At 42.6% G+C, this 24,581-nt stretch overlaps 2 non-coding genes across 2 annotated transcripts; both read right to left on the reverse strand.

Moving 5' to 3' along the window:
* Nucleotides 1-440: 440 nt before the first annotated feature.
* Nucleotides 441-597, reverse strand: LOC141650857 (U1 spliceosomal RNA). Its single transcript, XR_012546869.1, has one exon. It is a non-coding gene; the product is annotated as a U1 spliceosomal RNA (small nuclear RNA).
* A 20,767-nt stretch (nucleotides 598-21,364) lies between these two features.
* LOC141650881 (U1 spliceosomal RNA) lies at nucleotides 21,365-21,526 on the reverse strand. The gene has a single exon (XR_012546891.1). It is a non-coding gene; the product is annotated as a U1 spliceosomal RNA (small nuclear RNA).
* Between the last annotated feature and the right edge of the window lie 3,055 nt (nucleotides 21,527-24,581).

The following is a 24,581-nucleotide window of genomic DNA, read 5'->3' on the forward strand; positions in this document are numbered from 1 at the left end:
TTCCAAAGCTCAACGTTTGTTTCTGCGGATCTTATTAATCAGCATTTTCTACCTAAGAATTAGGGAAACCGAATCGGATCACAAATTTGACTTAAAAATAACTATAGTAATGCTACCAAAATTGTTTTCATTTTAATGAAATACAAGTCAATAAACATAGTATGACGTACGATCTCTTGCTGTGAGGAGACGTTAGGCTGGCACACCATCCTAGGCCATAAATCTTCTTGATCATTGACCCGTCCAGGTAAGTAATTTGTTTTTGAAGGCGGGAAGCTTAAGAGCATATAGGGACACAAAGCCCCACAGCATATATAAGATTAAAGAACGAAAAATTTCTTCGTCCGAGGCGGGAAGCTTAGAGCATGCCTATTGAGTCTTCAACTGATAATACTACAGGACTTAAGCTATTTAACATTTAACATTCTACTTGAAATGGGTAGGGGTCGCTCGAACACGAACCCCCACAGTAAAAAATTATGACGTACGATCTCCCACTTGGGGAGTCGTTAGGTTGGCGCACCTCCATGGTGCAAAGGAGGTCACCAACCTAGGCCATGAGTACGTTTTGATCATTGACCCCGTCCAGGTAAGTAATTAATTTTTGAAAGCTACCCATCTGTTGTAGATGGGTTGATGATTAATTTTTTAATCGTCCTTCTCTTAAGTTATATACGTTTTTTGCTCTCATTCTTTTCCTTCATGGCCGATGTGGTAATTCAATAAATCTTTATTCTTAAGCCAATAGCTCTCCATATATGTAATTTTGTCTTGACGGTTGGATAAGTACCCGTCCGACACTCGCACCCTAGTCTGAGTAATATTGGAATTCTGAAATTGCGCGTATCTCATGCATAGGTCGGACAGTGATGAATCTACTGAAATGTCAAAAACGCTTGCACAAAAAGAAGGTTTGTTGGTAAGCTTTTTTGTTTATTAATGTGCTATATGCCTTTTTTAGATATTTCTGCCCTCGTAACAAGTATTCTTGCCTGATTTATGGTGAGCACTTGAGGAGTTACGTATTTCAGGTAGGGATTTCATCTGTTGGTGTTGCTGCTGCTGCTGTTAAAGTGGCAAAGAGGCCCGAAAATTGTTCTACTACACCAATCTTAGTTTTAAAATACGTGCCTGTGGTCAATTTGCAATGCGGCACTCGCCAGAGTTTGATCTGGCTGGCAACCAGCTGTCGCAGCCAAAACAGCCACCAATGTGATGTTGTGAACTTGTGACCCTGGAAATCTTGTATCGGTCAGACACGGCTAATGGTTCATCAACCACACCCAGTCACCTGCCTCTGTAGATCACAAGGATACAGAGGTACAACCCTATAGGAAAGATCCTGTTCAAGTAAGGTCATGCCTAGTAACTAATTTTGACCTAATATAAATACGCGTTTTCTATACTACTTTGCAGGTGTGGTTAAAATTATAAGTAGATTACTTTTTTCCTCAATAATCTGAATGTACTGCTTATAAAAATCATACTAAAATCAAGTGATAACATTATGATCTTATATACCTAAAAACAGAGAGGAAATCCATCTTAGGCTTCGATATTGAAACGCCATTGTTTTATTATTATGCGAAGCACTTTATACGGTTAATTCGAGATGATTTAGAAATTAGAACTAAGCAATAACCTAAGTGCGAGTGATTATCACGATTAATTGGGGTTTAATTACAAAATAAAATGGATATATAAGTGAAATCAAAGCTAAAGAAGGATGAATGAAGAGAGAAATTATTACCACAATCTTTTGATAATTGAGACCGATGGTACAAACTGTAGAAGGGATATGACTATATAAGTTGTTCGAGAAGGACTAGCTAAGTTGAGGTTTTATGCGAGTCATGCTTGTTATCGAGTCATTTTAGATACGTTGGTTAGGAAATGTACAATGTCACTCAAAAAATATTTTAGATAAAAATAACTATATTATATTAATGCTCGTATATAACAACTACGAGTGTGTGTTTTATCTTCGATGCTATCACTCCCCATCAAGTAAATGGGTTAGTTCTGATTGGATTATCCCAACAACTGACGGCGTTCACTTTCGCCGTTCAGGGAGCGAGACGAGAGTGGTTTATTATCTACCTTTGAGTCGTATTGAAACGTGGCTCAAGATAAAGAACGCTTTTGTAGAGAAATATGTACCCCCTTTTAAGAAAAAAATTGTGTATGTTTTGTAATTATCAGAATGAGATAACTACGGACATCCAGTTATTTGATTTGCAATCAATGAATTTGACTTGAAAAACTTGATGCCGATATCGACTCTCAAAAAGAGGTTGCGTTAGCTAGAGTCCATAATAGTGAATCCGCGCGAAAATTTGCAATCGATGGGTTATTTTGGTCAAGTTTTGCGAGTTCAACTAGGGACTTGGGATGTTTAACTATAGGTTTTTCAGTAGTCTGTTCTTAGAAATCAGGACCATTAAGGCCAAAATCACTAGATCCTAGTTTGTTTAAGGGTGTTCGGTATGTGGTTGATGTTGGCAGTGGAGATGTCGCTGGACCGATACCCCATCCGATTGTTTGGAATTATACCCTTTTTTAAAAAAAATTGTGGGGACTATTTTACTTTAAAATTGACCCCCTTTTCAAGATTTGTGAGGCCTATTTTAACAAAAAAAAAAGGCAATTATTAAGAATTCAAAGCTCATTGATTGTTTTTGCGGATCTTATTAATCAGCATTTTTAACTAAGAATTAGGGAAACCGAACCAGATCACAAATTTGACTATAAAATAACCAAACTAATGCTACCAAAATTGTTTTCATTTTGATGAAATACAAGCCAATAAACATAGTACTAGCAATGGGCAGGGGTCGCGCAAACGCATCCCCCACAGTAAAAATTTATGACGTACGATCTGTTTTTTTTTTTTTTTTTTGCCTAGCTAATTATTCCTATATTTACGCACCTAATAGCAATTGTCAACCAGTCTGATCTATCATTTAATCAGGTGGTTTTTCCGAGGGGGGAAGGGGGAAGCTTAAAGCATGCCTAGAGTCTTCAACTGATACTACAGTGCTTCGCTATTAACATTAACATTCTACTGGAAATGGGCAAGGGTCGTGCAAACACAGACCCCCACAGACGTACGATCTCCCACATGGGAAGACGTTAGGCTGACGCACCTTAAGGTCGCCAATCTAGGACATGAGTCTTGATCATTGACCCCGTCCAAGGTAAGTAATTAATTTTTGAAAGCTACTCATCTGTAGTAGATGGATTGTTAATTAATTTGTTAACTGTCCTTCTCTTAACTTATATACGTTTTCTGTTCTCATTCTTTTCCTTCATAACGGATGTGGTAGTTCAATGGATCTCTATTCTTAAGCCAATCGATACTCCAATTTTGGGAATTTTTTGCTTTGATGATTGAAACCTAAGATCAATATCCAGCTCCGAAAACTCGATTTTCTAGCATGCCCTTATCTATACATATTGTTGAAACAACTAAAAGAAAACTTTCTAGTGTGCTAAATGCAATAACTATTTTTTTTTTTGGAGGAAAGATGAGTGTCATCTTGTTACTTGTCAGTAGATATCGAAGCCATCTAGGCTAGGAGTTGTATTAATGAAGCTTATCGACTTCGATTTCCTGCAGTTAATCGAGTAAAAATAAAGTTTAAAATGATGATAACTTGACATTTTCATCCATGATCATGCCTAAAGACTTGCAGGGTGTACTTTAGATTAGGGAGTGCAAAATTTGGAGATTGAAAACTCGTATGTTAAGACATATACTCCACATAAAAAAGAAAGAAAGATCAAGCCCAGTAATGGTCTAGGGAACGATCATCTACAGTGAACCGATCATCAACCACACCCAGTCGCCTGCCTCTGTAGATCTCAAGGATACAGAGGTACAACCCTATAAGAAAGATCTTGTTCAAGTAAGGTCATGCCTTGTAACTAATTTTGACCTAATATAAATACGCGTTTTCAATATTACTTTGCCGGTGTGGTTAAAATTATAAGTAGACTACTTTTTTCCTCAATAATCCGAATGTACACTGCTTATAAAAATCATACTAAAATCAAGTGATAGCATTATGATCTTAGGCTTTGATATTGAAACGGCAGTGTTTTATTGTTCTGCGAAGCACTTCATATTGTGCTCAAGTCTCAACTAATCTTAGGCTTTGATATTGAAATAATGGCGGCATTGGAGATGTCGCTAGAAGCCTAGAAGATATTGCCTCCGATTCTTTGGAATTGCACTCATTTTAATTAAAATTTGGATGTAAATTGTCCAGCTTTAACGTACGTATCAAACCCATGTCATAACACTATCGGTTGACATTCATTTGTATTCATAAAAGACATTGGCTTGAGTCACATTCATCGTAGTTGTATGCGTTGTTTCTACTTTCACATCCTTTTTATCATTAATTTGCACGTAACTATCATATCAATTGTCCGACTAATGCTAGGAAATTAACATTGAACGCCAGATGATATACCAAGGTCGACTCAGATTATCTTCATCATAATGAAACACAAACATGAATCACCATTCATTTAAAAAGGATGGTTGTTCAATCAAAGGGAAAATCACGCTCAACAGAGGAACGATGACTAAACGCATACGACAAATTTCCTATAAACAAAACCAGTGAAACTCCATAAATACCCCAGATTTTGGACACCTATATAGAACCATCCACAATCTACAATTATAATTGCTTAGATTCAATTGACATGACTACTTTAAATTTTAGAATATCATTGACATCAGACTTTTTTCAATCAACATTCACAACATACATTATAATTTGTTATGCAAAATGGCAGTAAAACATAGAATAAGAAGAAAGAGTGTGGAATTTTGTGTGTTCTTCTTGTTCCGGGTGTAATTCCGGAGCAGGATTTGTTACCACGTAAGCTTGGTGAATGATGTCTTTGCTTGACTCTTCCTTTCGGCCTCTCCTGAAACGATGAACAAACTTAGGGCTCGGCTTGGTACCGAGCGTACTCACTCCGACGCTCAAGTCAGTAAACTTAAAGAGATTAAGTTGTGTGTTACTTGGCAAAGTATATTGTAGAGAGATGAGGGAGTTTATACCAGATTAATAGTGAGTTTTATGGATGAATTGTGGATTATTCGATCGTTTTCTCAATGAGGATTGAGGAGTATTTATAGACTTTCAACTTCTGTCACGTAGTGGCCAAGTGGCTAGCAGGTGGAAAGACTGTTCTACCCTCGGCTGAGGGACCCATGGCAGGCCGGCTGACCTGGTTGACTCCATGCCGAGGAGACTTGGATGTGAGTACGCGGATATGTCTCCCGGCTGGCTAGTTGCCTAGCCGAGACCCAAGTGACAGGCCGACAGGCTGCGTCGGTTAGTTGTCTAATACGTTGACTTGCTTGTCTTTTGTCTTTGACCTTGCTCAATATGTTGACTCGGTCGGCGGGTGCGAATATGCCCCATCAATTTGCCCCCAGCGTAGTCTATGCCGTGGTATGGACCTTCGATGAGTGTTGAGCGTATTCTGCGCAAGTTGAATTTCTTCCCCGGCTTCTTCTTCCTCGGCTTGGTTCTGTTCAGGCTGTACCATATCCCCCCTCCACATGGATGTGTAATGGGCATCCTATGTGGAAAAGAAAGTGGCGCTGGCCGAGACCAAGGTTGAGAGTGCCGTTTGTACTTTTGATTGCCCCCGGCCGGTGCTGTCTTTGCTTTGTCGATTAGCTGGCTGTTAGCAAGTAATACTAAGGAGCGTGTTGAAGAAGATTTGTAACTGTATGTCGATTGACATTCCATGGCTGCATGCTTGACGCGTGGCTTGGCATTGATTGGTCGATGTTTCATGGGCTTTGCCCTGATTGGTCCGTTTCATGGGCTTTGCTCTATAAATAGAGCAGTGTGCCCCGTTTTTTGGCCATCAAACTTCATTTTCTCAAAAAATGTCCTCTCTCTTAGTTTTTCGAAGAAACTTCTCTCTAGTCTTCAAAGCGTTACACGGCGTAGCACTTTTCCAAGGTAAACAAACAAATTTTTCCAACTTTTTAATTGTCAAGTTTTTGTTGTCATTATGTCTTCTGCGGATGCTCGACCAAGTACCTCTGCGCCGGGGGGCGAACCGTCGCATCCTGATGAGCAGGAGCCACTTGCCGTCACCCCGATATGGTTCGGGGGCCCCAGGTCTCCTTCTCCTGAAATTGATGAGAGATATTTGAAGGGTATTGATGATGACGATGATGAGGCGACCCCTTCTGTCGTAAAGAGGCCGCTTATTTCGTGGCACGGTGATGCCTGCTCGATCAGTCCTGACCGTGCCTGGACGAACAAGTTCGCCAGTTGTTCCGGTTCTGAACTTTTTGAACACCATTACTCCTTCGGCAGGGGGTATAAAATTGTTATCCCTGAGGAGGGTCAGGCCGTCTGTTGCCCTCCCGAGGGTTGTATCGGCGTATACATCAGACACCTGGAGTATGGGCTCCGGTTTCCTCTGAATGAGTACGTTGTGGCCATAATTAAAGCTATGAACGTCGCCGTAGCTCAACTGCATCCGTTGGCCATCAGGACGATTGTTGGTTTTGTATGGTTGTGTCTTTTCAAAGGGGAGGCCCCAACGGTGAACCTCTTTCGCCGGCTTCACCACCTTCGACAGACTGTCCTAGGTGGCACGGGGTGGTATAGCATACAGATTGAGCCAGGTTATATCACCGTCTCTAAGCTTACTTCTTGCAAGGACTGGAAGGGGCGGTGGGTATACGTTGAGGTTCCGGAGGACTACTCGCTGCTCCGGTCCTTTCAGAGCCGCGTCAATTTGCGGTGCGAGAACCAAGGGGAGCATGACAAATATGTCTCCCGGAGTAAGCTTAAGATGGACGCCGGCAGGGTCTATCTTAATGAGGACGAAACGCGGGCAATGAGTCTGTTTGAGGCTGAGAAGGATGGCACGCCGAGAGGATGGATGCCCCCGATGCAGATCGTTCTTCAGGATGAGCCGCTTTGCCACGTCGGCCTCATACCGGCCCTCGAACAGGGTGAGTGGGGTCGGTGTGAGGCCCACCCTTGCTTTTTACGTTTCTGTATTTGAACCTTGGTTTATTTCTTTTGCTTAACTCCTGCTTCGTTTCTTTTGCAGACCGATTTGGCCCGGAACTGCCTGTCTCCGTCCTCAAGAGGTTGGGACTTGACGAGAACGGGAGAGTTGTTGAGCTGCATCCTAAGGCCGGGCCACGTGATCGCAGATCGGCGCCTCACGAACTTATGGAGCAGTAGTTGAAGGCAATGGATGTGGCGGCGGCTCAAGCGCAGATTGCTGGTAACGTGCCGCGCCGGAGGCCAAAGACGTCTGCGGCGGCAACGACGTCAGCTCCAGCTCAATCTTCTGTCCCCGTAATCCAAAAGGAGCAGGTGGTCATTGTTGATGTTGAAGAGGAGGTCACCGTTGCGGAAGGTCCTCCTTCTTCAAACAAGAGAAAAGAGGCAACGCCTTTCGCCGCTGCTGTTACCGATGCCGGGAAAGAAAAAGGACCAGCCAGCCCTCCAACCAAGAAGGCCAAGGCTGGTACGGATCTAACCTATGGCTCGGATTTAGCAGGTTCATTAGGCATTCCTGATGACAGACTTTCTGACATGTCAATAAATGTTGACATGGATGCTTTGTCAGGGTTTTTTGTAGATCAGCCGCCGTCAGCTGTCGTTCTTACTGAACGGCAAATAGAGAAGCGGCCTGTGCAGAAGGGTGATCAGAATGTCACCGTCGACTCCTCATCCCTGAAGCCTTCCCCCACCCAGATTGCGGCGGAGGGTGCAAGGTTGTCCAAGTGGCTGGCGAAGTGGACTGACATAGCCGGCGCTCACATTATGGAGCAAGAGAAGCTCATGGCTGAGGCAGCTCTTGCGCTCGAACGGCTTAGGCTTGAGCTTGCTGCTTCTAAGCAAGAGGCCGAGAAGGCGAAGAAGGACTTCCAAGCCGCCGAAAATGATTTCCTCGTTGAGCGAAAGCTCAGGGAGGACGCTGAGAAGGCGGTCCTAGCCGAGAGGGCCAAGGTTGAGGCTGTACTGGCTGATGCCGCTAAGCTGCGGGAGGAGCGGGACAAATTGGAGGGCGGCTATAACGCCGTGGTTGGGCAAAAGGAGAGGTGGAAGACTCTTCATTCGGCTGAGGCGAAGGATCACAAGAACACAAAGGCTATCCTCGCCCAGAGGGAGAAGGACATTGAGACGCTTAAAACCGTCATTATCCCTAACATGTGTGCCCAGTACCGGGACCAGGCCGAAGACGCTACCAGGGATGTTATCAAAAAGCTCCTTCCGGAAGGCGATTTCCCGTGGCAAGAGTTTGACCGGCTTCTGGATGAGAAGGCCGTTGCTGTGGAGGCAGAGGCTGCGGAGAAGGCAGAGGCGGCGAAGGCCGCTGAGGAAGCTGTGGAGAGGGCGGCCCGGGATGCCAAGGTGAAGGAGGCCAGAGAGGAGGCTGAGAGGGCAAGGGCATGTGAAGCTGCCAAGCCTTCTTCTAGGCCGCCCACCAAAGATGATGCTGCTGCTGCTGCCGGTGGCGAGCAGCAACAGGCATAGGGAGACGGGCGGTCGTCACCAGACTCACCTGGCCCTTCGGATAGCTTCAGCTGTTCGGGGGCCAACTTTTGAGCCTTCTCTCCCTGCCATCATTTTGGCGCTTCATTGTCTTAATGTGATAATTTTTGTTGTTCCTTCTTCTTTTTTTTTTTTGTAAAACTTTGGTAGGTTGAGTTTAGACTATCCTTATTGGGACGGCCTTCGACTTCGTTTTGTATCACCTGTAAACATGTTTAATAAAGTTTGTTTATTTGCCCTCGGCTTGGTCGGGGCTTTGATCACAATTCTTCATTCAGTTGTCTTCTTACGTTTTTAATTGAGCGCTTTTTTTCGTTTTTACCTTCGGTTTGGCCGAGGCAGTTAGAATGCATATCTCAACTGTACTTAAACGTTTTTTAAACATGTTGGCATGTCGGTCGCTTCCTCCTTCACTCTCGGTCTGGCCGAGGCGTCAGATTTGCGCTTCCCAACCGCCATTGTGAACATGTTAGCGTATCGGTCGTTGTGTCCCCGTCACTCCCGGCTTTGGCCGAGGCAATCGAGGTTACGGCTCGACAGCGTTCGTATCTGTAGACATATTGATCGCTTCCTCTGCCACTCCCGGTTTGGCCGAGGCGGTCAGATTTGCGTTTCTCAACTGTACTTATACGTTCCTAAGCATGTTGGTCGCTTTCGCGAGTATCAACTGCTGTTGGCAAACCGCGTTTCCCTCGTCACTCCCGGCTTTGGCCGGGGCAATCGATTTTACGTTTCGACTGCTTTTCCGTATCTATAGACATATTGATCGCTTCCTCCGCCACTCCCGGATTGGCCGGGGCAGTCGGATTTGCGTCTCAACTGTACTTATACGCTCTTATACTTGGGTAGTGACTGCCCGGCTTTGGCCTCGGCGTCTACTTTGGTAGTGACTTCGGAGGGGACAAGCATTTTGATGGAAAACTTGGGTCATTCTTCATAAGGTATAATCACACGTTGGGGTGTCCACAACGGTCTCGGACACCTTCGCCGCTATATGAAATATTTCCTTAGGTTGTTGGTATTCCAGTGGCTCATTAGAGGCACTCCCTCCATGTATGTCAGCCGGTATGTCCCCGGCCTCATTTCTTCAACCACTTTGTAGGGTCCTTCCCAGTTGGCCGTCATTTTACCATGTATGTTTCCTTTGTTTGTTGCGGCCGACTTCCTTAGGACTAGATCTCCTACTCTTAAGTCCCTTTTGTGGACCCTACGGTTGTATGCTCTTCTCATCCGGTTTTTATATACTGCCAAGTTTAGTCGTGCCGTGTCTTGACTTTCTTCGACCAGGTCTAGGGAGGCTCTCAGGCCTTCCTCATTTTCAGCTGGGTCAAAGGTTTGCGTTCTGAATGTCGGCACCGCTGCTTCAATTGGCAGGACGGCCTCAGACCCATAGACAAGGTGGAATGGACTGTACCCCGTTGCTTTTTTCTCCGTGGTTCTAAGGGACCACAGGACGCCGGGTAGTTCATAAGCCCACCTTCCCTTTAGATCTTCGACCTTCTTTTTCAGCCCGTTTAGGATTGTTTTATTAGCTGCTTCCGCCTCCCCGTTGCTCTGAGGGTGGCAGACGGAGGAGTATGCAAACTTGATACCGAGCTCTTCTAGCCAGTTCATCACCATGTCACTCCAAAACTCTCGGCCGTGGTCAAATACCATGACTTGGGGTAACCCAAAACGAGTTATGATGTTCTCCCAAATCACCTTTCTTACGGCCGTCGTGGTCTTGGCAGGTACCGCGACAGCCTCGACCCATTTGCCGAGATTGAGATAGCACTCCCTGAACATGATGTTTGTGTAGGCGCCTGTGTCAATCAGGCACCTTTTGACCAAGTGGTTGGCTATGTCTAGGTGGACTACAAGCGAGTCGCTGTGCGGAGCGACGACTCCCTCGTAGTCCTTCTTCCCAATGGTTATATCGGGGATTGTGGAAGCGGGGGTCGCTGTTTTGGGCACAAAGTTGATGGCTTGGTATAGCTCATTCAGGTGCCGTTTGTGCCCATTAGCTGACCCACCGTTCTCGTTCCCCCCGATGACAACCTGGATCACTCCCATTCGCTGGAATATCGATTTTATATTCGCCCCCGTCGGAGCTTGTTTCTGGGCCTCTAGCTACATACTTGCTGAGGGCCCCCTTTTGGATCAGCTCCTCGATGGCGTTCTTCAGATGCCGACAGTTGTCGGTCTTATGGCCGGCATGGCCATGGTAGTCGCAAAACTGGTTCATGTCGTCGTCCCCCCTCGCCTTGGGGGGCCTCGCCCATTTCTGCCCTTCATTCTTGCTTAAGGCAAAGACCTCGGCCGGTGATTTGACCAGGGGGGTGAGACTGCTGTACCGCTTCTGGGTGTATGGTCCCGAACTCCCCCCGGCGCCCGCCGAGTTCTGCTTCCTGTTGAATCTCTCAGGTCGTGACCGATTCATGTCACGGCGACCTTCATCAACGTTCTCCCGGCGGCTCTTCCTCTCTTGGTGCCCAGATTCGCTGTGGCCTACCCAGGTCTTGTGGTAGTCCTTCACCTTTACGGCTCGGTCGGCCATCTTTCTGGCGGAGTCCAGGTTGAGGTCCTCGCATTTGATCAGCTCGTTTTTGAGCTCGCCTTTCGGGAGGCCCTTCATCAGTGCGAAGGCCGCCAATTCACTGTTCAGCTCACGGATCTGTTGAGCTTTTGCGTCGAATCTCTTCACGTAGCTCCGGAGGGACTCGTCCTCCCCTGTCGGATAGTGAGGAGATCTGATGTCTCCACGGCCCTTCTTTTGTTGCAAGCGTACTGGGCTATGAAGTTGTCTCTCAGGTCGGCATAATAGTATACCGAACCATTGGGTAGCCCCTTGTACCAACTCTGGGCCATCCCATGCAGGGTTGTTGGGAAGACTCGGCACCATACCTCATCGGGCTGCTCCCATACCGACATGTACGACTCGAAAGCCTCGGCATGGTCGGTTGGGTCGCTATCCCCTTTGTATGATAGGGACGGCAGCTTCAGTTTGGTCGGCACGGAGACTCCGAGGACATAGGCACTGAGGGGCTGTCTGACTACGTGTCGAATGACACGTGGCGATCGGCTCCTCGCAACCCTAGTCCGGCTTCTCTCCCCGTGGCGGGAAGGGCTTCTTGTTGTCCGACTTTGGAGAGTCGGACTTCTTTCTTCATTTCTTCAGGGGGGGCCTCGTTGTTGCCGCGGCGACGCTGTCCTCCCGCGAGTGGGGGAGGGACTTTGGTCTGCCACTGGCAGCACGGGCTCCGCCGGCGTCCTAGTATGCATGGCTCCTTGTATCGCCCCGGACAAGTTGTTCGGGGTCACTTTATGGGCCCTGGTCTCCTGTGGGTGCTTGTCGTCACGTCGTTCGTTGCGGCGGGGGTGATCGGCGTACTACCCATCAGGTCCAGGAATAGCTTCAGTTTGGCTGCATCGACCACATGTCCCATGACAGTGACTTGGCCGGTGGGCAGCGGTGTTTCTGGCTCTCTTGGCATCCCGTACTTCACTGGCTCAATCACTCGGCCGGTGGGGGACTTCCCGATCTCAGAATTAGGGAATGTGTCATCCTGGTAGAATGCAGTTTCGTCGCTCTCAATTATTTCCTGTTGTTTTGACATCTTCTTAGCTTGCTGAGTGGGTTTTGTTTTGTTTTTTTTTTTTGTAAGGGAGGTGACTAGCTTTTAGTATCTTTTTCCCACAGACGGCGCCAATTGTTCCGGGTGTAATTCCGGAGCAGGATTTGTTACCACGTAAGCTTAGTGAATGATGTCTTTGCTTGACTCTTCCTTTCGGCCTCTTCTGAAACGATGAACAAACTGAGGGCTCGGCTTGGTACCGAGCGTACTCACTCTGACGCTCAAGTCAGTAAACTTAAAGAGGTTAAGTTGTGTGTTACTTGGCAAAGTATATTGTAGAGAGATGAGGGAGTTTATACCAGATTAATAGTGAGTTTTATGGATGAATTGTGGATTATTCGATCGTTTTCTCAATGAGGATTGAGGAGTATTTATAGACTTTCACCTTTTGTCACGTAGTGGCCAAGTGGCTAGCAGGTGGAAAGACTGTTCTACCCTCGGCCGAGGGACCCATGGCAGGCCGGCTGACCTGGTTGACTCCATGCCGAGGGGACTTGGATGTGAGTACGCGGATATGTCTCTCGGCTGGCTAGTTGCCTAGCCGAGACCCAAGTGACAGGCCGACAGGCTACGTCGGTTAGGCTGTCTAATACGTTGACTTGCTGTCTTTTGTCTTTGACCTTGCTCAATATGTTGACTCGGTCAGCGGGTGCAGAATATGCCCCATCACTTCTCATTACGTTTCAATCTGTTTATATACACCTAGCATATCCTTCTAATTAGGAACTAGAATAACAATAAACTCTATTCTAAGAGTCAGTATAATCTACTCCTCTAAACTAGGAAAAGAATAAGTCAAATATAAAATCTATCCTAGCTAGTTACAGAATATTAGGAAAGTATTCCTAATATTATGCTAACACCCCTCCTCAAGTTGGAGCATGGGGATTAGCTATGCCCAACTTGCCCAAAAGACGGTGGAACTGAGGCCGTCCAAGAGCTTTTGTGAGAATATCTGCAAGTTGAGTAGAGGTAGAAACATATGCCGGAAGGATCGTGCCACGTAAAATTTCATCACGGATAAAATGACAGTCAATTTCAATGTGCTTTGTTCTTTCGTGAAAGACGGGATTATTAGAAATGTGCATTGCTGCCGTATTATCACAATGTAACTTAATAGCCGTAGGATGTTCAAATCCCATACTTCGGAGCAACCCTTTTAACCAAAGAATCTCACAAGTAGCAGTGGCCATGGCACGATATTCAGATTCAGCTGATGAACGAGACACGGTGTCTTGCTTCTTTGCTTTCCAAGAAATGGGGGAGCCTCCCAAAAACACTAGATAAGCTGTTATGGACCGGCGAGTGATAGGACAGCTATCATAATCGGCGTCACAATAGGCTACAAGAGTCATAGATGTGTTAGCACGTAAAAGAATACCTTGACCCGGATTCCCTTTCAAATATCGAACAACTCGAATAACCGCATCCCAATGAGCTTGAGACGGAGCTTTCATAAATTGGGAAAGGATATGAACAGAATAAGTAATTTCAGGATGGGTGAGAGTAAGATAAATGAGTTTACCTACTAAGCGTCGATATTTCGTGGGCTCAGAAAACAAGGGCTCTTTTCGCAAAGCAAGATCGTGCTTTTCCTCCATGGGGGTCAACGCCGGTTTACACCCGATCAGCCCTGTCTCGGTAAGTAAATCAAGAGAGTATTTTCTTTGACAAAGAAAAATACCACGAGCATTCCGGGCCACCTCAAGACCCAAAAAATATTTTAACTTACCTAACTCCTTCATACGAAAACATTGACTAAGGTAAGTTTTAAAATCGTGAATGGGGGCACTATTATTACCAGTAATTACCAAGTCGTCGACATATACCAAAATGTTAATAACAACATCGCCCTTACGATAAATAAAAAGAGAGTGGTCACACGGACTATGGGAAAAACCATACTCATGAAGCGCGGTGGCCAACTTAGCATACCAACAACGAGGTGACTGACGAAGGCCGTATAAAGACTTGTGAAGTCGACATACCTTTCCTCGATGCCCATGACCGAATCCAAGTGGTAATCGCATATAAACTTCCTCCTCCAAATCACCGTGAAGAAAAGCGTTTTGAACATCCATTTGATGTAATTCCCAATTATTTATTGCAGCAATAGTAAGAAAAGTGCGAACAGTAACCATTTTAGCAGTAGGAGCGAAAGTTTCGGTAAAATCGATCCCTTCTTGTTGATGATTACCAAACACTACTAATCTCGCCTTGTACCGCTCAATAGACCCATCGGATTTTCGTTTGATTTTATAAACCCACATACAACCAATAGCGGATTTGTTTGACGGTAAATCCACTATAGACCAAGTATTATTTTCTTCTAAGGCTGCTATTTCTTCCTCCATTGCTTGCTTCCATCGTGGATCACAAACAACCTCTTTAAAAGAGGTTGGCTCAACATCATTAGTGAGGGCTGCAAGAAAATGTTTATGGGCAGGAGAAAAACTCTTATAATCAACATAATGCGAGTTGGGATACGGAGTACCTGAGACGGTCGATGGGTTGAGTGACGGGCCTCACGGAACCGAAGTCATGTTAATGTGCTCGTTAACTTCATCCCAAGAGATAAAGTCCTTATTCTTAGAATTAGCAAATTTTTGTCTTTTTCCTCTACCCATGTTTTCACCATCAGAAGCTATATCAGTCGTGGTTCCTGCATTATGAGGAACTAAAGTAGATGCAGGCACGGTTTCAGAAGAGGAACCTTTCACACTGTCAGGAGAAGCTACTGTTTCTGGGCTTTGTGACGAGCTACCTGTGATGTCGGGTTCTGCATTGGGTGATAGCGACGAAGAAGGAAAAAACTGAGGCTCATCAGCATATTCGTGTTCGTCCGAACTGGCTGGAATACTGGATACAGCAAATGGGAATTCATTTTCGATAAATTGAACATCTCGAGATTGGAAATAATTACCCGTCTCAATTTCATATAAATGCCAGCCTTTCTTCCCAAAAGGGTAACCAAGGAAAATACAACGTCGACTTCGAGAATCGAACTTGTCACGGGAATTAATATTCTTAGCATAACACAAACACCCGAAAACACGGAGTAAGCTCAAATCAGGAGGTTTGCCGAATACTAAAGCAAAAGGAGTGGCATTATTCAAAAGACGAGTAGGTGTGCGATTTATTAAGTGTGCCGCTGTTAAAACACACTCCCCCCAAAAATCAACGGGTAATGAACTTTGAAAACGCAAAGCCCAAGCAACATTCAAAATACGTCTATGTTTCCTCTCGACCCGAGCATTTTGTTGAGGTGTCTTAACCATAGACGTCTGAAAAATAATACCATTCTCATGAAAATAAGGAATAAGTCCCCGAAATTCAGTCCCATTATCGGTCCGAACAATTTTTACATGACCATTAAACTGTCGAGCAATTAAAGCAAAGAACTCACGCATAATTTTGGAAACCTCATCCTTTGTTTTCATTAAATAAACCCAAACACATCTCGAAAAATCATCGACAATAGACAAAAAATAGCGAGAACCACAAGCACGATTAGGAAGATATGAACCCCAAACGTCGCAATGTATTAAATCAAACAAACATTCAGCTTTATTATTACTCGAAGAAAACGAGCTACGAGTCTGTTTAGCACGCAAACAAATGTCACAATTCGAAAAATCACACGAAAAGCTAGAAATAGAAGGAATATGCTTCATAACCCGAGTTGACGGATGTCCCATTCTTTGATGCCACAATGCCACACTTGCATCCCCGGTCACTGCATTAACACGAATAGGTTCCGTCATCTTCAAGTAGAACAGCCCATTAACCATGTCACTCTTCCCAATCGTCGTCGAGGCATGGTCCTGTATTACACATTGATTATTAGTAAATTTCACACATAAATTTGTAGTGGATAAAAGTTGTGAAACCGACAGAAGGTTGCACTTAAAAGACGGAACCAAGAGCACATTATACAATGATAAATGGTCATTAATTTTGACAGTCCCGGCTTTTGTAGCAACCAAATTAGCACCTGTGGGTAAACCAATATTGACAGGCGCAATAGAAACACATGACTCAAATAATTCTTCACTATAACATACATGAACGGATGCACCCATATCAATTATCCACGTGAAAGGAAGCTTACCACTCAATCGCACCATATTTGTGACTACAGGAGTCTCACCGAAAACAGCATTAACTTTGACATTATTAGAGGATGCAGCGGAAGACGACATGTCCCCTGTTTTGGACACGTGTTTGGGATGGCCAACCGGAAACCCGATTATCTCCCAGCAGCGACTTACAGAGTGCCCATCTTTGTTACACCGAGAGCATTTAAAACGAGGGCGGTCTGACTTTTGATGTTTGCCAGTCACCGCACACGCCATTGGATTGACGTCGTCGTCACGAGATTGAGTCACTGAACGAACTTGCTCCTCCTGAGCAATACGTGAATACACTACATGTATATCAGGTAATGGAGTGATACCGAGTATATTGGAACGAACTGTGGCATACACCGGATCAAGTCCCATAAGGAACCCACGAATAATACCTTGCACATCGCATCTTGAACAACAATTACATGTGGGTAGAACATCATAATCATTGATGTTATCCCATAACAATTTAATTCGACCAAAATAATCCATTAAAGACTCACCAGGCTTTTGCTTACATTCAGCAATGTCTGATTGAAGTTGAAAATTTTTGATGTCGTTACCAACAGAAAAACGCAAGCGGATATCCTCCCAGAGATCAAAGGCAATCTCTCGATAGGATATTGACGGACGTAGACTGTCACCGATGGTGTTGAAAATCCACGCAATAATAGTATAATTAACAGCGGCCCAATCATCCACCTCCTGTGGATTAGACGGCTTATTTCTGAGGGTCCCATCAATGAACCCTAGTTTCCTTTTGGCTCCCAATGCAACCCGAAAACCTTTAGCCCACTCGGCATAGTTTTTGGATCCCATTAAGACAACATGAGTGATCCGTGCCCCCGTACCATCCTGGTTCGAAAGGGCATAGATTGGATTGACAGGTTGTTTCCCTTCAGTATGGACGGACTTATCGTCGACCATTGTGAAAGAAAGGAGAACGAAAACAGAGAAAGAATGAAATAACGGAATAATATCGCAAGATAAACTTGGCTCACGATACCATGTTATGCAAAATGGCAGTAAAACATAGAATAAGAAGAAAGAGTTTGTGGAATTTTGTGTGTTCTTCTCATTACATTTCAATCTGTTTATATACACCTAGCATATCCTTCTAATTAGGAACTAGAATAACAATAAACTCTATTCTAAGAGTCAGTATAATCTACTCCTCTAAACTAGAATAACAATAAACTCTATGCTGCAATTGGCGTGACTAGTAAATTTTCGGATATCATTATTAGATTTTTCCCAATCAAAAACCATTCACAATCTACACTTATAGTTATAATTGTTGTTGCTCCAGACATGACTATTCTGAATTTAAAGTATCATTGTCATCAACTTTTTCAATCAAATTCATTGTGAATACTAAAATTGCTAACCCAATCAATTCCAATTATTTTAAAACAGATTCAAATTCTTCCAACTGAATGCAAGTTAAATAACGTCTTGATGCTCTTGTCAAAAAATTCCAATTATTTTTTTCCAATCAAAAAATTCATTGTCTATACTCTTGTCAAATCAAATTTTATAATAATTCTCTCATATGACCGTCCTATAACATAGGACAGTCCTATAACATAGGACAGATCCAATAGAAAAATGAGCCCACTAAAGAAATAAGAATCAATAGCAAAACAAAATAAAACCCACAATACTGTGTAACCTCCTCCTTTTTAATTATAAAACCCGTCAAATTGTGCCGCCTGCGTTGAAAATTCAATCACAAATTCAAACCTTCAAGAGAGATTCAAGTCATCGCGACCCTCTCAAGAAATCAAATTAACATCGCTCGTAGAGTAATTAAAGTTGTCTACAACGCACCCCTCACATATACCCCGTACACGTAACCCTTACAGCATATTAGAATCAGAGGATACATTAGCGATTGTACACGTAAGTTTTAATATTTATTAATAAAATTTACTTTTTTCCTTTCCTACTGTTTTTTTTTTCTTTTTGGTCAAGTGTTTCCTTTCCTACTGTAGGACAATGGTATTTAAATCGATTTTATGTTTGATCCACAATCAGCTGTCTTGGCCAAAACAGCCTCCAATGTGATCGATGTGACCTTGGAACAATTTTATCGGTCATAGGTGTTGGCATTTTCACCGAAATCATTGCCTTTTCTTTATTGTGTTCGAGATGCAGAATGTCCATCTCAGCTTTTGTTTCTCCTAACATTTTAAGGAGTATATGGCCAAAACATTTTGACCCAACTCTTTTGCACTGTATATCCCTATCCATGCTCTACTCATGAACATTTCATTTTATGATGTTAGCAAATGGCCTTTGTGTAAAATTAAGCTTGACATGTCGACATGCACTCGTGTTTGATATTCCTAAACAACTACTCTCGCGCTGTTCGTTTTTGGCTGTGAATGTTGCTTTTGTTTTTGTACAAATAATAGCAATTGTCGAGCAGCCTGATCCATCATTACTAATCGGCTATTCAGGTGGTTTTCCAAGGCGGGAAGCTTAGAGCATGCCTATTGACTGTAGAGGTGGCAATCGGATCACTCGGGTCGGTTATGGGTCGGGTCAAAGCGGGTCGGGTCATATCGGATTCGGGTTATGTCAAGTCAGTGACGGGTTCGGGTCGGTTCGGTTTATGTCGGGTCGTCTTCGAGTCGGGTCATCAACGGGTGGCAAGTCGGGTCGGGTCAATGTCGGGTCAGGTTATCAGTATATATTTTGTCTTATATATTTCGTTTTAGATGGTAATTTTATGTTTAAATAATAGGTAGGTGTATTAATTGTAGTTTTAAGTGAAAATAATTAAGATGAATGTCAATTTGGTGTTATTTAAACCATTATTAAGCTAGTTCATTATCGGGTTATCTATCGGGTTGAGAAAATATCGGGTCACGGGTCGGGTCGGTCGGTTCAGGTCGGGTTCGTGTTGGAGAAAATAAGGCTGTTATCGGTTATCGGATTGGTTCGGTTTTTGTTCACCCAATTTTCGGGTTGTATCGGGTCGGGTTTCGGGCGGGGCGGGTCTGGTTCCTCGGGTCGGGTAAGCTTTTGCCAGCTATACTATTGAGTCTTCAACTGATAATACTACAGGGCTTAGCTATTAACATTTAACATTCTACTTGAAATGGGCGCAACCCCCACAGTAAAAAATTATGACGTATGATCCCACATGAGGAGACGTTAGGCTGGCGCACCTCGAGGTCGCCAATCTAGGCCATGACTCTTGATCATTGACCCCGTCCAAGGTAAGTAATCAAATTTTGAAAGCTACCCATATGTATTAGATGGGTTTTTAAATAATTTGTTAAATGTCCTTCTCTTAACTTATATACGTTTTCTTTTCTCATTCTTTTCATTCACGATCGATGTGATAATTCAATAGATATGTATTCTTAAGCCAATAGATACTCCAGTTGTAGGAATTTTTTGCTTGAATGGTTGTGACTTCAGATCCAGCACCGAAAACTCGATTCTCTATCATGTCCTTCTCTCTACATATTTTTGAAACAACTAAAAGAAAATATTAAAGTCATCCTATTGTGCTCCACTATTTTTTTTTTGGAGGAAAGAGGAGTGTTTAATTATATCCAAGCCATCTAGGCTAGGAGGTGTATTAATAAAGCTTAACGACTTCGATTTCCTACGGCTAATCGAGTAAAAATAAAGTTTAAAATGATGAGAACTTGACACTTTCATCCATGATCATGCCTAAAGACTTGCAGGGGTGTACTTAGATTATTGCTGTAAGTAATCCATGGTGAGTTGTTGACAATGTAAATGGGACGGAGTGTATATTTTGGCGGATTCAGCCATACAAGTTTTGTGTTCATAGCAAAATTTGGAGATTGAAAACTCGTATGTTAGACATCTACTCCGCATAGTTAGGATTGGCTAATCTGGCGATCGATGGTCGCTATTAATCACGCTCTGATCGCACGGCTATTGGTTCATCAACCACACCTAGTCACCTGTCTCTGTAGATCTCAAGGATACAGAGGTACAACCCTATAGGAAAGATCCTGTTCAAGTAAGGTCGTGGCAAGTCTCCTATTTTGAACTAACATAAATATGCGTTTTCTATACTACTTTGCCGGTGTGGTTAGAATTATAAGTATTTAGACTACTTTTTCCCTCAATAATCTGAATATATCGCTTATAAAAATCATACTAAAATCAAGTGATAGCATTATGATCTTAGGCTTTCATATTGAAACGGCATTGTTTTGTTGTTCTGCGAAGCACTTCATATTGTGCTTAACTAAATTTAGGCTTTGATATTGAAATAACGACGTTAGAGAAGTCGCTAGAAGCCTAGAAGATACTGCCTCCGATTTTTTGGAATTGCTCTCTTTTTAATTAAGATTTGGATGTATTTGTCCAGCTTTAACGTATCAAGCCCAGGTTATAACACTATCGGTTCACATTCATCTGTATTCATAAAAGACATTGACTTAAGTCACGTTCATCGTAAGTTGTATGCATTGTTTCTACTTTCACATCCTTTTTATCAATAATTTGCCCGAAACTATAAACTTTCATTTACGATTGCCAAAAAAAAATCATATCAATTGTCCGAGTGATGCTAGGAAATCAACATTGAACGCCACATGATACACCAAGTTCAACTCACATTATCTTCATCACATAAGTGAAACACAAACATGAATCACTTTTCATTCAACACACAAAAAAAAGGATGGTTGTTCAATCAAAGTCAAAATCACGCACAACAAAGGAACGGTGACTAAACGCATATGACAAATTTAGTTCTACAATCAATGGAGGTGATGCGAGAGGCAAACAACCATCGAAAAAATCAAATTATAATTGCTACATTATAATATACATTGACATCAGACCTTTTTCAATCAACATTCATAATATACATTATAATTGCTACAATTGACGTTACAATCAATTCCCATTATTTCAAATTCATTGTGAATCCTAAAATTGCAAACCCAATCAATTCCAATTATTTTAAAACAGAATCAAATTCTTCCAACTGAATGCGTTAAATAACGTCAAGATACAGTGAGCAAGATCGGAATAAATTTTATTTTAACTTGTAATAGCAGAGGCCGCGCGAACGCAGGCCCCCGTCATAACAAATAGGTGACGTACGAGATCCCTCCAAAGGAGTCGTTAGGTAGGCAACAGTCCAACGTGCAATGGACGTCGCCAACCTAGGTCATAAGTCTTCCTGATCACTTATTAACCCCGTCAAGGTAAGTTATGTTATGATTTTCCAACCTTTCGATATTTATATTAGTTGTATTCTCTTCTTTTAGGTTCGTTGTCGATGTGGGAATTAAATAGCTATATAATATTTTGAATTTTAGATCCAAAAAATTCATTGTCTATACTACTAGAGAAAAGTGTTGATTACATGACCTTTTAAAAATCACTTTTTGAAAATTACACCTTATTTAATGTAATTGTGGTGTAAGACGGAAATAAAAGTGATAGAAAATGCGACACAAAGATTGATAGGTCACCCAATTTAACAGAATTGTGGTGTAATTAACACTTAGATTCTATTAACCAAATGAGATAAATCTCATACATCATTCATAAAATTCTTTAATTGCTTATTACAAGAGAACTAATGCCCTTATATAGGCTACTAATGACTTGGGAAATAAGAAACAAAAAATATAATAACCAAGCTACCCTTAGCCTCATTTTGATGTGTATCATATGATCTCCCACACGGGGAGACGTTAGGCAAGCGCACCTCCATCGTACTGTGGAAGTCACCCACCTAGGCCATGAGTCTTGTTGATCATTGACCCCGTCCTGGTAAGGAATTAGTTTTTGAAAGCTACCCATCTATTGTTGATGGGTTGGTATATAATTTGCAAGTTGTCCTTTAATGTAGCGAAAATGTCTTAGTCTAGTGTTTAAGATGGGGGTATTGTGGACAACGAGTAGCAGATTTGAATTCTCATCCCTCTTTTGTAATGCGACTAAGTAGTAAGTACCCCACTTAGTTAGAAAAAACTTAGAAAAAAAGGAGCTTTAATGTAATGAAATAAATACTACGGAGTAGTATATAAAAAGTCATATACAACATAGTTTTGGATTGATCGCATACGAAAAGCTGAAGACTAGGCACTTAGAGTTCCTTTACGTAATAAGTGATTACATTATGAGCTTGATTTTGCGTGGCACTTAGTGAGGCCAAAGAAAACAAGAATTGGCTTAAAAAAAAAAAAAAAAAAAAAAGATGGATGTGTCAGACAGTTGTGCGACCATCTGAATCCCCTGTTGACCTAAGGAACGATCAATCTTGACAAACCAAAGCAACCTGCGATTGCCGGCAGCCGTTAATCACGCTCTGATCACACGGCTATTGGTTCTTCAACCACGCCACGTTTCCTGCCTCTATAGATCAGATCCTGTTCAAGTAAGGTCGTGTCTTGTGCTCTATTTTATCTTAATATATACATGCGTTTCATTGAATACTTTGCTGAAGTGGGTTCGTGATGTGACCATTATTTGCACACATTTAGTCCCCTAATTGAGCCCATTTTGCATACTATTATAGCATTCTTTGGCCATTTTATCCGTCAAAACTTTCCTATTTGCTTTTCTATCGCATTCTATATGTTTTGTAGGAAAGAAGAGAATAAGGCGGAAATTCCCGTCTTTCGTGCATATTCGGAAGCTATTTGATGACATTTGATGGATCAGTATGAGGAGGAAGCAAGAACTAAAGACCAAGCCTACAAGAATAAAATGGAAGTGAAGGAAAGGGAAGAATAGAAAAGAAAACGTGAACTGAAGACCAACCCGAGCGGATTCTCTGAAATCCGTCCGTCCACAATACACGGAACCCGTGCGTCTTCTCCCCAATCCGCCCGTTTTCCTCTTCACCAATCCGCCCGGATTCTCTTGAATCCGCTCGGATTCCATCGCCAGAATCCGCCCGTCCCGACCTTAATCCGCCCGGATTCCAGCACAGACAGCGCGATTTCGTCTTCTTCAAGCCTCAAAGAAAGACGCCCTTCCTTCAAGAAATACCGGCTTCTCCCTGCTCAAATCTAAAAAGTGTAATTACTAGTTTAGCCCTTAGTTAACCCTAATGCATCCACCTAATTTCTACTATAAATACCCCACTTGTAAATAATCATGGGAATCTTTTAGCTAGAAAACTCCTTCGTTAGATTAGATTAGGAGTAGATTAGAATAGATTACTCTTTAATCTTTTCACAAATTACACATAAATCTTTCCATAGTTATTGTTCAAGTTTATTATTTAAGTTTATTATTGGGTAATTGAAGATTATTGGGTTATTATTGGGAGATTGACAACCTTCCATCAATCATCAATTTCTTCTATTATTCTTTGCATTATTATTTTGGAATCTCCATAGGTATAACTCTCTTAATCCTTGTTTTAATTATTGTTATCTTTATTACTTGTTCATCATGTTTTACCTTGTTAATATGATTGACAACCTTGTTAGCATGTTAAACTTGATAATGAGTGAGTAGTCTCTTAGCTAGGATTAGTGGGTAATTAAGGGAAACAAACATGGCATATATAAGATGATGAACAAAAATTAACCTTTCTGAAACATGTCACCAAAGATCAATATTGTCATATTGGAAATTATTAACATCATAAACAGGATGTCAAATAATTCATTATCATAACCATCTATGCATAACAATTTATTTTAGATCCAAATTTTATGTTGCATACAACCATACAAAATTTTCCTTTAACATGCTCCATATATATCCAAATATATCACATAAGGAATCGGATACATTTTTCATAACTTAGAGAGAAAATACAACTCTTTTGTTTCTCCTAACATTTTAAGGAGTATATGGCCAAAACATTTTGACCCAACTCTTTTGCACTGTATATCCCTATCCATGCTCTACTCATGAACATTTCATTTTATGATGTTAGCAAATGGCCTTTGTGTAAAATTAAGCTTGACATGTCGACATGCACTCGTGTTTGATATTCCTAAACAACTACTCTCGCGCTGTTCGTTTTTGGCTGTGAATGTTGCTTTTGTTTTTGTACAAATAATAGCAATTGTCGAGCAGCCTGATCCATCATTACTAATCGGCTATTCAGGTGGTTTTCGGAGGCGGGAAGCTTAGAGCATGCCTATTGAGTAGAGGGGGTAATCGGGTCACTCGGGTCGGTTATGGGTCGAGTCAAAGCGGGTCGGGTTATATCGGGTTCGGGTTATGTCGGGTCAGTGACGGCTTCGGGTCGGTTCGGTTTATGTCGGGTTGTCTTCGAGTCGGGTCATCAACGGGTG

Source organism: Silene latifolia, chromosome 3 (genome assembly GCF_048544455.1).
Source record: "Silene latifolia isolate original U9 population chromosome 3, ASM4854445v1, whole genome shotgun sequence".
In the NCBI taxonomy this organism is placed as follows: domain Eukaryota; kingdom Viridiplantae; phylum Streptophyta; class Magnoliopsida; order Caryophyllales; family Caryophyllaceae; genus Silene; species Silene latifolia.